This window comes from Drosophila suzukii, unplaced genomic scaffold, assembly GCF_043229965.1.
Source record: "Drosophila suzukii unplaced genomic scaffold, CBGP_Dsuzu_IsoJpt1.0 scf_20, whole genome shotgun sequence".
NCBI classification, from domain to species: Eukaryota; Metazoa; Arthropoda; class Insecta; order Diptera; family Drosophilidae; genus Drosophila; species Drosophila suzukii.
In genome coordinates this window covers 459,062-470,801 of record NW_027255907.1, presented here as the reverse complement: position 1 = coordinate 470,801, position 11,740 = coordinate 459,062, and the positions used below count along the sequence as shown (strand labels likewise).

The 11,740-nt window shown below is 37.8% G+C and overlaps 1 long non-coding RNA gene across 1 annotated transcript; it reads left to right on the top strand.

Moving 5' to 3' along the window:
- The first annotated feature begins 1,506 nt into the window (after window positions 1-1,506).
- LOC136117621 (uncharacterized) lies at window positions 1,507-11,540 on the top strand. Its single transcript, XR_011605610.1, has 3 exons — window positions 1,507-10,176; window positions 10,238-11,325; window positions 11,388-11,540. It is a non-coding gene; the product is annotated as an uncharacterized lncRNA (long non-coding RNA).
- The last annotated feature ends 200 nt before the right edge of the window (window positions 11,541-11,740 follow it).

The window sequence follows — 11,740 nt, the reverse complement described above, 5'->3', positions numbered from 1 at the left end:
GATAAGTTGTTGAATTGTACAAGTAGCCAGTAAAGGAATACCGTTGGCGAAATAAATGAAATAAATAAATAAATAAATCTGTTTGGGGGAGAAAAATTGAAGGTCTAAAGCTCTAATCTGCCATACCGCACAAAACTACAATCTTGACACAAAAAAGGAAATCGACAGCTTATTATTCTCTTTGAACTTGCGCCTAAGCGCCTTTAGCTGGTCTCTTTTCGCTACCAATACAAAAATAAAGAAAACAAGGAAGAACGCTATAGTCGAGTACCTCGACTATCAGATACCCGTTACTCAGCTAAAGGGACCAAAGGGAAATGGAGATATGCAAGCAGCAAATCGAGATTTAAATACGCCACCTACCGGCGGTAGACAGATTTAAGCGTTATGGGCGTTAGAGTGGGCGTGGCAAAATTTTTTTTGGATTAATCGATAGGTATTGACGAGACCAATACATTTCAGTTAAAATTTTGTATCTAGCATGAAAACTGTGGCCGTCACAGGTTTGGGCGGTTTGTGGGCGTTAGAGTGGGCGTGGCAATTTTTTTTTCTGGTCACTCGATAGGTATTGATGAGAAGAATACACTTATGTTAAAATTTTTATTCTAGCATCAAAACTGTAGGAGCCACAGTTTTGGGCGGTTTGTGGGCGTAAGAGTGGGCGTGGCACATTGCTAAAACAAACTTGCGCTGCGTAAGAAGCTCAGGAATCTGCACGCCAAATCTCAACAGCCTAGCTCCCATAGTTTCCGAGATCTCAGCGTTCATCCGGACGGACAGACAGACGGACAGACGGACAGACGGACATGGCTAGATCGACTCGGCTAGTGATCCTGATCAAGAATATATATACTTTATGGGGTCGGAAACGATTCCTTCTGCCTGTTACATACTTTCCGACGAATCTAGTATACCCTTTTACTCTACGAGTAACGGGTATAAAAAGAAATCTATACTAACATATGACAAAAAAAAAGGTGATCGCCTTTTCAGACGACGCTGGTGCCGCGTATGCCATGCCTTTTATTTATTTTTTGGGAGGCGGCTTTTGCGTGATCTGTATGGCAATTCAAATCTGTGAAGCTGGCTTTGGCAATCTGGCGATTTGTTTGGGTATGTTACAAACTGTGGCAATTTGAGCCAACCCCTTGGTGGGGAAAAGCGACGCGGTGCTCCCAATATTTTTTGCGCTGACAGCTGTAGACCTCTGTTTGTTGTAAGTGGTTGAATTGAAAATTTTCATTTCCTGGACGAGATGAAAAACTGCAATTTGATTTGGTTTTTTGTACCCTTTCAGAGGGTATTATGATTTCAGTCAGAAGTTTACAACGCAGTGAAGGAGACGTTTCAGACCACATAAAGTATATATATTCTTGATCAGCATCACTAGACGAGTCGATCTAGCCACGTCCGTTTGTCCGTCTGGCCGTCTGTCCGTCCGTTTCTACGCAAACTAGTCTCTCAGTTTTAAAGATATCTGGCTGAAACTTTCCCAAAAGTCTTCTTTCTTTAGCAGGTTGAATATAAGTCGGAGCCAGCCGGATCGGACAACTATATCTTATAGCTCCCATAGGAATATTCGGAAAAAAAATTTACAAAAATTATATCTTTGGTGTTTTTTAACAACTAACCTCCTACTCTTGGAAATAACATATTTTAATTAGTTCTGAATTTCGTATTTAGTTTTATCAAAATCGGACCACTGTATCATGTAGCTGCCATAGAAACGATCGAAAAATTGGAAAATAATATGACATATATGTCGAATTACGTTCGGGTTCCATTAGAGCGTAGTGCGTTTCGGTCTGAACACAGGCGTCGATTTACAGAGAGTGACTATTCGTTCTTGTAACTGCCTATACTGTTCCTGCAAACCACCCACGGCGACAGCGCCACAACGCTGACGCCTCGCTAAAACGGTTCCTCTCAAAAAAGGACATTACAAAATCCACGAAGCCGTGTGTCGTGCTACACTTTTTGTAGCGCCGCACAGGCAACAGTTCTAACGGTACCTTGCAAGGCGAGTACCTTGCGACACAAGAAACAATGATATTGCAAAAATGCAGGACATAAGATGACACAAGAGAGGACACAAGAAACTAGCATTCCTTATACACTGAGATATACCAATCGCCGACACGGCCATACTGACTCTTACACGACCTCGTGCATAAAAGACCATAGTTTTAGTTTCTCTTTTGCTTTCTTTTTATTTCTTTTTTTTTAACAACCTTTTATTTTTACAACTTAAACAAATATTTCCACAACAAAATTCAGTTTTCATTTCTTAATTTATGTAAACTCAATTATGACCAATTTCTCAAAATAGTATCAGACCTCCTTACGACATACCTTAACATAAACTTTATCATTCTGTTTGGTTTTCATTAACATATCAGGTCTTCAAGAATTATGTTTCAATCTCACAAAAACAAACTTATTTTTAAACCAATTCTTTTACTTAGTTCATCCATTCTCATATCTAATGCACGCCATGATCAAAACAAACATTAGTTTGTTCTGCACTTGTGCTTACATTAATATTACGAATCTCTTTATCGTCCACTCAGGCCACAATACTGTCTCTTTTCATTATTTCATTACTTTCTCTTACCACAGAGGCTTTCTTATTCTTTTTTTTTTAATTTCATTTCTGTACTCTGCCATTTCCTTTTGGCCAGCAGTACTACATTTTTTTGCCACTTCACTTTCTTCAGCAACATCAACATTCTAAATATTTTCATTTTTGGTCTCAACACTATTATAATCATCACACACATTAAGCTCCTCGGTAACTTCCCCATCTGGTAAAATTCTTAAATCTTCGAGAGCATACTTGTAAGTTCGTTTACTAGTTAATGACTTTAAAATGTACCTGTCACCCTCTAGAACCTGTGTTATTTCAAAAGGCCCCTTGAATTTTGGACTCAGCTTGGTTTGATGCCTTTCCTCGTTTTTAAGTAGTACAAAATCTCCAACATCGTGTCTACGTACTTTCGCCTTACTTTTATAAAACCATTCTTTATCATACACTGTAGTAACTAAAATATTTTTTTCAGCTTGTGCTCTAACGTTCGATAGATCTACATCATTTTCTATGTCACTAGGTGGAAGTAATCCTAATGGCCGTGCTACTTTTCCCAATAACATTGCCAGAGGACTTGCCTTCATCACACGATTAGTTGTACAATTAATTGCTAGCTGCACCTCTCCTAGCACATCCTGCCAAGACTGTGTTCCAGTTTCAGCCGCCGTTAACATGATCTGAACAAAATTCACTATTCTTTGCTCGAGTAAAACACCTTCCCTGGTCAGCTATTATTCGGTTTGGTACTCCAAACAACGAAATAGCGGACTTGACAGCCCTTATGCAACTCTCACTGTCCAATTTAAGGGTATGACTGAGATAGACATATTTGGTAAACGCGTCAACTTGAACAATAACATAGTCCTTTTGGTCACTCTTGCCGCTTAATTTCCCTGTTATGTCGATGTGGATTGTGTGCCAAGGAATATTTATTTTTGGGATTGGATGCAGTTCAGCCTGAATTTTTCCTGAGGTTGATTTAGACATTTTGCAAGTGATGCAGTTGTCAACAAATTTATTGACGTATTTTGACATATTGTCAAGCCAGTAAAAATCGTAAACTTTATCCAGTGTCTTTTCGAAACCTAAATTCATTATCGACTCATGAACTTGGTTTATAACGGACCATCTGGAAGCACGGGGCACCACCGGTAAACAGCGGGTTCTGCCATTCCTCTGTATTTTTCGGTGAAGAACCTCTGCCCTTAGTTCATATGTTTTCGCAATATCTTCATCAAGAGAAAAATCTTTTAATTTAGTCACGATTTCGGATATGTCTGGGTCTCGACGCTGTTCAGCAATGAGCCAATTACTTGAAATTTCGGCCAAGTTAACTCTCTTCTCCTCAATTACCTTTGGAGCAAAAGTAGTCCCTGGTGAGATAGGATTTCTCGACAAAAAGTCAACATGTGCCATTCTTTTCCCTTCTCTATACTGAATATCGAATGTAAATGACTGTAAGAAAGCCCACCAACGCTGTGCTGTAGGAGTCAGATCTTGTTTCTTGACGCCTTCAAAGTTACAGTCGGTATAAACAGTAAAGTTCCTCCCAACAAGTAATGTCGAAAATTTTTAATTGAGTTTACAACCGCTTAAGTTTCCAACTCATACGAGTGATATCTTGTCTCTGCAGGTGAAGTAGTTTTGCTATAATATTCTATTACCTGTGGTTTGTTATTAATTTTGTGTAATAAAATTGCACCATAACCATTGCCACTTGCATCTGTATGTAATTCAATTGGATAAATTGGGTCAAAAATAACAAGGACTGGCTCATCGGTAAGTATAGATATAACTTGTTTCCGTATGTGTTCATGTTCTGCTTTCTAAATAAATTTATTTTTGTCTGAAGTTAAGAAATATAACGATTTCATCAACTGTGTAAAGCCCTTCATAAACTGCCGGAAATACGATGCTAATTCAATAAATCGTCTAAGTGCTGTTACAGACTGTGGAGGCGGAAGGGCAGTTAACGCTACAATTTTCTGAGGGTTGGGACGAATTTTACCAGCACTAACACTATAGCCTAAATATTGAACCGATGTTTTCAGGAAAGAACACTTTGTAATATTGAATGAAAACCCAGCCTTTGTCAGAACATTTAAAACAATTTCTAATCTTTCAAACGCGTCGCATTGTGTTGTGGCAGTTATCATGATATCATCCATATAGACGATAACATAAGAATTTGCTAAGTCTCCTAGCGCCTGCATTACTAAGCGTTGAAAAACAGAAGGCGCGTTTTTAAGCCCGAATGGCATAGACAGAAACTCATACTGGCCATCTGGCGTCACAAACGCTGTGTACTCAATAGAATCCGCATGCAAAGGAATTTGGTAGTATCCACTGGCCATATCTAAACATGTAAAATAATTAGCTTCTCGAAGTCTATCTATTTGATCCTGTATGAGTGGCAGCGGGTATTTATCAGCGACTGTGTTCGAATTTAGTTCTCTATAGTCAACGCAGAGTCTATCCGAACCATTTTTCTTCTTTACCAACAACATAGAGCTTGCATAGGATGAACAGCTAGGTCCTATTATATTACACCTCAACAGCTCCTCAATTTTCTCTCGAACTAAATCTCGCTCGCATGGACTTAATCGGTATGGCCTTCTTTGAACTGTTTTTCTTGGATCAATCAATCTAATTTTCATTTCGCCATCTTTAACCTTAGTACATGGAATGCCTTTTATAAAACAATCTGAGTACTTTGCTAACAATGAATTAGGTTTTATTTATTATACCTTGATATACGCGTTACTCGTAGAGTAAAAGGGTATACTAGATTCGTCGGAAAGTATGTAACAGGCAGAAGGAAGCGTTTCCGACCCCATAAAGTATATATATTCTTGATCAGGATCTCTAGCCGAGTCGATCTAGCCATGTCCGTCCGTCCGTCTGCCAGTCTGTCCGTCTGTCTGTCCGGATGTACGCTGAGATCTCTGAAACTATAAGAGCTAGACTATTGAGACTTGGCGTGCAGATTCCTGTGCTTCTTACGCAGCACAAGTTTGTTTTAGCAGAGCGCAAGTTTGTTTCAGTGAACGCATTTAATTCGGTCTGTAGATCGCTTCTGGTTCGAACATTTGATGTGAGACTTTAATGCTGCAAACGGTTATCAAAGCTTGCCAGCAATGCGAGACTCACGGACACAGCAATTTCTTCTTTCTCCATTTCACGCCATTTCGTCCTGAGTTCTGTAACCATGCGGCTTGAGTTCAGCGCGAGACTCTCGCCATCAGTCGGTCGCTTTGTCAGTATATTTAGAAACATAGCGGCTGGTGTTTCTAAAGTATTAAAGAGCTGTATGAACAATTCCTTGAGCTCGAGCCAGCATAGCACACTTGGGACAGCCATTGCGAAGCGCTACCCTCCAATGCTGAACTTAAAGCCACAACCAACGCACTGCCTTTCAACGTATTTTCTTGTAATATAATTTCCACCGTTGAACACCACGATGAAGCGATGGCACCTGCCTTGTCTGGGTTGAATTTCAGTCGGTGGACCGATTTGCTCTGCCCTGCATCAGGTTCCGTTGTTTTAATGGCTCGCACAAGATCGATCAAATTCTTATTTTGCAATTCCATGATGGCGCCATTGTCCATCCATTGTCGTAGGTTGAGGGCCAGATCCCACTTCTGATGTAGAATTACGTTCGGGTTCCACTAGAGCGGAGTGCGTTTCGGTCTGAACACAGGCGTCGATTTACATAGAGTGACTAATCGTTCTTGTAACTGCCTATACTGTTCCTGCGAACCACACACGGCGACAGCGCCACAACGCTGACGCCTGGTTCCTCTCAAAAAAGGACATGACAAAATCCACGAAGCCTGCAACGCAGACGTGTGTCGTGCTATACTTTTTGTAGCGCCGCACAGGCAACAGTTCTAACGGTACCTTGCAAGGCGAGCAGAGAGAAACAATGATATTGCAAAAATGCAGGACATAAGATGACACAAGAGGGGACACAAGAAACTAGCATTCCTTATACACTGAGATATACCAATCGCCGACATATATATACAATTGGGAATATCATTTTTAGTATTTTTTGTAATAGTTATAACTGCAAATACAAATGTACAAATTTCGGCTTGCCGAAGTTAACTTCCTTTCTTGTTTTAATTTGCTGTCCTACCAACTTTTTGGACTATCTTAACCGCCTCGAAATTGCTTTGTTTTAAATTCCTTCCTTAATGGCCTTCCTTATAGATGACTTCTCGAGCTCTCGAATTATAATGCTTTTCATTCGTCAGATGCTGCTTTCGCCTAATTTCACTGGCTCTATCGCGCACTACATCCAGTGAATCCTTTTGGCTAAGATGTATGGTTCGATCCTCCAATAAACTTAGTTTCCTTATCAGAGAGTAGGTCGAGCCGCAAATTATCATCTGCTGTCAAAATACCATATAATATGTACTGGTTCCAAAACTCGAGTGAATAGCTGACCGCAACGAGCACCATATATGTGAAAGAAACTCGTCCCAATCTTTTTTATCACTTCTGACATATGACCTAATAGCAGCGATTACCGACTTGTTAACCCGTTCTGAAAAATTTCACTGTGGGGCTTGGACTGAAGTTAAAGCATGGTTAACCCCGTAGCTCGCCAAAAGCTTTCGGAGAGCTTCTGAACGAAATTGATCTCCGTTCTCTGAGATAATCGTCTCGGAGACATCAAAGGTGTGAAATACATGGGACTTCAGATACTTTACTACCACATTAGAGGTCATCTTCTTCACAGCATGCAAAAAAACAAACTTCGTGAAGTGATCCAGAACAATAAAAATGCCTTTATTGCCGCTTCGTGAACGAGGGTATGGTCCTAGAAAATCAATATAAAGCTTTTGGAAAAATCTCTGCGACCCTGAAGGTTTTGCTAAGTGTAGCCTTAAATATTTCAACGACTTAAAATGCTCCGATCCCAAATCCACAAATAAACCATTTTGAAAATCTAAAGCCGCTAATTCGTCTTCATGTACCATGGACAATACATCCGGAACCACATTTAGCTTTCCCCGTCTGTGCTCAATTTTAAACTTGTATGCCTGAAATTTTAGAGCCCATCTGGCCAAGCGGGAACTCATAAGCCATTTTAAGGAGGCATGGTCCGTTATTATAGTGAGTTCATGGCCTTCTACATATGCCCTAAAACTTTTCAAACATACAATGGCTGCTAAGCATTCCTTCTCGGTAACAGAATAGTTTTGCTGGGCCCTGTAGAGTTTTTAGAAACAAATGTTATTGGACACTCACCTCCATCAGGTGAATGTTGTACTAGCACTCCTCCAACACCGGCCTCGAAAATCGGCACTTCTAAGGACAGGAGGTTGGCTTAATTTTTCTTTGAGCTCTTCAAAGGCCTCTAATGCTGCGTCAGTAAATACAAACTTCCGCTTCTGAGTGAGCAAGTTCTTTAATAGAGATGTAATTGCAGCAAAGTTGCTTATGGATTTTTTTATACCACCCGTATAAACCCAAGAAACTTCGCAACGCTTTGAGGGACTTGGAAGTAGGATAAGCGAAGATAGCCGAAATTTTTTTCGGATCCATTCGTACCCCACTGTTTCCCACAATATGACCCAAATATTTTACCCTCTTAGCACAAAATTTACTCAGACGAGCTCTTTACCTAAGATCACTGGCTCCAGATTCGCGTGATCCCTTTAGATACCCTTACGACCGCATAATCACCTGCAGAGTTTAAGCGAAGTAATTACTGCATGGTTTCGTTTAAATCCATTTTTAATAATATAAATCAAATTCTATACCTATGTTGCCAGTGCGAGTTACTCTCCTTTTGACACTGGGAAAAGACTTAACTGCAAATGTCAATAGCAGAAGGTAATAAGAACCCTAGAGGCTATGTAAACTATCGATGTCTAATAACCAAAAAAAACAATAGTTTTATCTCTATAAGGATAAACAGATATTATCACTACGTACGCAAAGTATGAGGTAATCTTAAATTTTAATAAAGGGTCTTAATATATATAAAACATAGAGAAATTTGATCGTTGGTTCCATAGATATGATTTGCTTAAAGTTTTAAAGGGCTCTTATTCTTCAAAAGAAATATTTTCCATTATTTGGTTCTAAATGTTGTTCTTATCTTTTCTCAGTGTATTCACGGCTTAATTTTATTTCATTACTAACATTCTTATTTATTTATTTATCTTTTTTAACCGTTCTCCTACTAATGAATAACGTTCGGCCTTAGCACAACAAAAGTTTTCCTAATGTTCATATAAATCTTCAAATTAATTTGCGTTTAGCTGGTGTACATGTTCTCTTTGACTTTTGTTTGACCATTTTAATAGTCATTAAATTCGAATGCCGAGAATTTATACTCTTAGCCAAAGAATACAAATTTTTTGTAGTAACTCACTTTGTGCACTCTGCACCACAAAAGATCGATCTCTCGAGCGGTGGCTGTAAAAGAATAGCGGCTCTGGTTCGCGAAGGGTTAAATTAATATTAATTAATAATCTTAATTTATAATTCCTAAAACCGAACCCGTTACATGATTGTATTTTTATTCTTTCATTCGGTTCTACCTAAGCATATATTCTCTTTTTAAAAAAAATTTTATTTTATTTTATATTTAATTTAATTTAATTTTAAAACTTTTTTCTCAGTGTGTATTCTGTGCATATCTAGTGACTGTGGCCGATCTAGCACTCATCCGGAGTAAGTTAAATACCTTCAGTTCTGCAGTAGTGACGCGGTGCATGGCTCAATGCAAAAAGCTTTTTTGTTTTTTTTGTGCCTAAAACGCTGTGCCGCTGTTGACGTCAGCAGAGAAGTCGGCGCAGCGTAGAAGACTGCCTACGAAAACGATCGTGCAACAAAGAGAGGCAGATATTCGGAGCTTCCCTCTCTTTCTTTGTCTTATTATCTGCCTGCACTCGGCGCTCTCAGAGACAAATTTCGGCCAGTCCGTTATTTCTTTTGCGTCTCTCCGTTATGTTCGGCTATCGACTAATGTTTCGGCGGAAATATTTTCGTGGCGCAATATTTTAGGAGTATTGTATATCGAAAAAAAAACAACTAATATTGTTTTATAAATGTAAATTATTTGATTATAGTTAAATTAAGCAAATTGAATTTACTTTTAATGTTATGCTTACGAATTATAAATTAATATTACAATATAATTTTTTAGTTAAGTTATAGAAATTTAGTCCGTTGAAATTGATTTAAATATTTAAAACATTTAAATGTTACCATTTTTAGAAAATTCGTATTGTATATTTTACTTAAGAAGTCGGATATTTTTCGCTTTAGAACAGCAAAGAGAAAACAAAAGAAATCAAGTGAAGGGGTGAGAGGAAGACTTGGTTCATTCTGTTTGAGTTATTGAAAGGAAAGCAAGCCATTTAAATTGTGAGCAGCAGATTTAGTTTTTTCGTTTTTTAAAGTGAAAATAATAAAGTCAGGTAAGTGTTACACTAAGTTTAAGATGTTTTGAATTGATCTTAGTTTAAAGTATAAAGGTATTCAATGGGTTCCGTTAGCCGAAAGTGGATGATGAAATGTTTTGCGCCTATAAAAATCCTGCAAAGGGTAAAACAGAGCTCTAAAAGGTAAATATGCAACTAAACAAATAAAACGCATTTTTTAAACATATGCCCATAAATATTTCAGGAGCGTTGGCCAAGGATTCGGAGGACCCGGACAAGGGTTTAAGGAATACCAATAATTGTTCGTTAACAGAAAACCTAAATAACACTACTAAATTAAAAAAAATTTAAAAGTAAAGAAGAAATGTATTTTAAATTCTATATTTTCATAAGTGAAAACTCATGGGAAAAATTCTGATTTTTACAAGTGATTTCACTTGGGACGTGTCACTTGCAAGTGATTTCATAAGTAAAAACTCATGGAAAAATTCTGTTTTTTACAAGTGATTTCACTTGGGACTTGTCACCGGCACTTGGCAGACCATACGAAAATCAAGTATAAGTGTATAAGTACAAGTGAAATCCCGTAGGACTTCGAAAAATTTTCATTTGAATTTTCACTTGTGAAAATTCGGACATCCCATAGTATTTTCTATATGGAGTGTCACTTATTCTTCACTTGTGCAAGATGACATGTCTCACGAATTTCGAAAGGTGATCCACAAATGAAACTTTTTTTTTGGAACTGAAGGGTATACATATTCTTGATCAGCATGTCCGTCTGTCCCACGAATTTCGAAAGGTGATCCACAAATGAAACTTTTTTTTTTGGAACTGAAGGGTATACATATTCTTGATCAGCATGTCCGTCTGTCCGTTTCTACGCAAACTAGTCTTTTAAAGCTATCGGGCTGAAACTTTCCCAAAAGTCTTCTTTCATTTGCAGGTAGTATGTAAGTCGGAACCAACCGGATTGGACCACTATATCTTAATGCTCCCATAGGAATAATCGTAAAAAAATGTAAGAAAATTATTTATTTTATGTTTTTTAACATACAAAAACATACACTTGGAAATAACATTTTTTAAATAGTTTTGAATTTCGAATTTATTTTTATCAAAATCGGACAACTATATAATATAGCTGCAATAGGAACGATCGAAAAATTGGTGATAAAATTATATAAATTATATTATAGCTTCGGTGTTTTTTAACATGTAACCTCCTTCGCTTGAAAATGACATTTTTTATTTAGCCGTTAGCCGAAAGTGGATCATGAAATGTTTGGTGCCAATAAAAATCCTGCATAGGGCTAAACACAGCTCTAAAAGGTAAATATACAAATAAACAAGTAAAACGCTTTTTTTAAAAATATGCCCATACATTTTTTCAGGAGCGTTGGCCAAGGATGCAGGGGACCCGGACAAAGGTTTAAGGACGGCGATGACCAATGTAAAAAGCAAATTAACGTATCATAAAACTAGGCTTACTAACAATAATTGTCCTTTAACAGAAAACCTAAATAACACTTTTTAATTAAAATGAATTTAAAAGCAAATATAAATGTATGTATTTTAAATTCTATATTTTCATAAGTGAAAACTCATTGAAAATATTCTGAATTTCACAAGTGATTTCTTAAGTAAAAAATATTCTGAGTTTAACAAGGTAATTCACGTCGGACGTGTCACCGGCAGGTGACGGGCCATACGACAAATGAGTATACGATACAAGTGAAATCCCGTG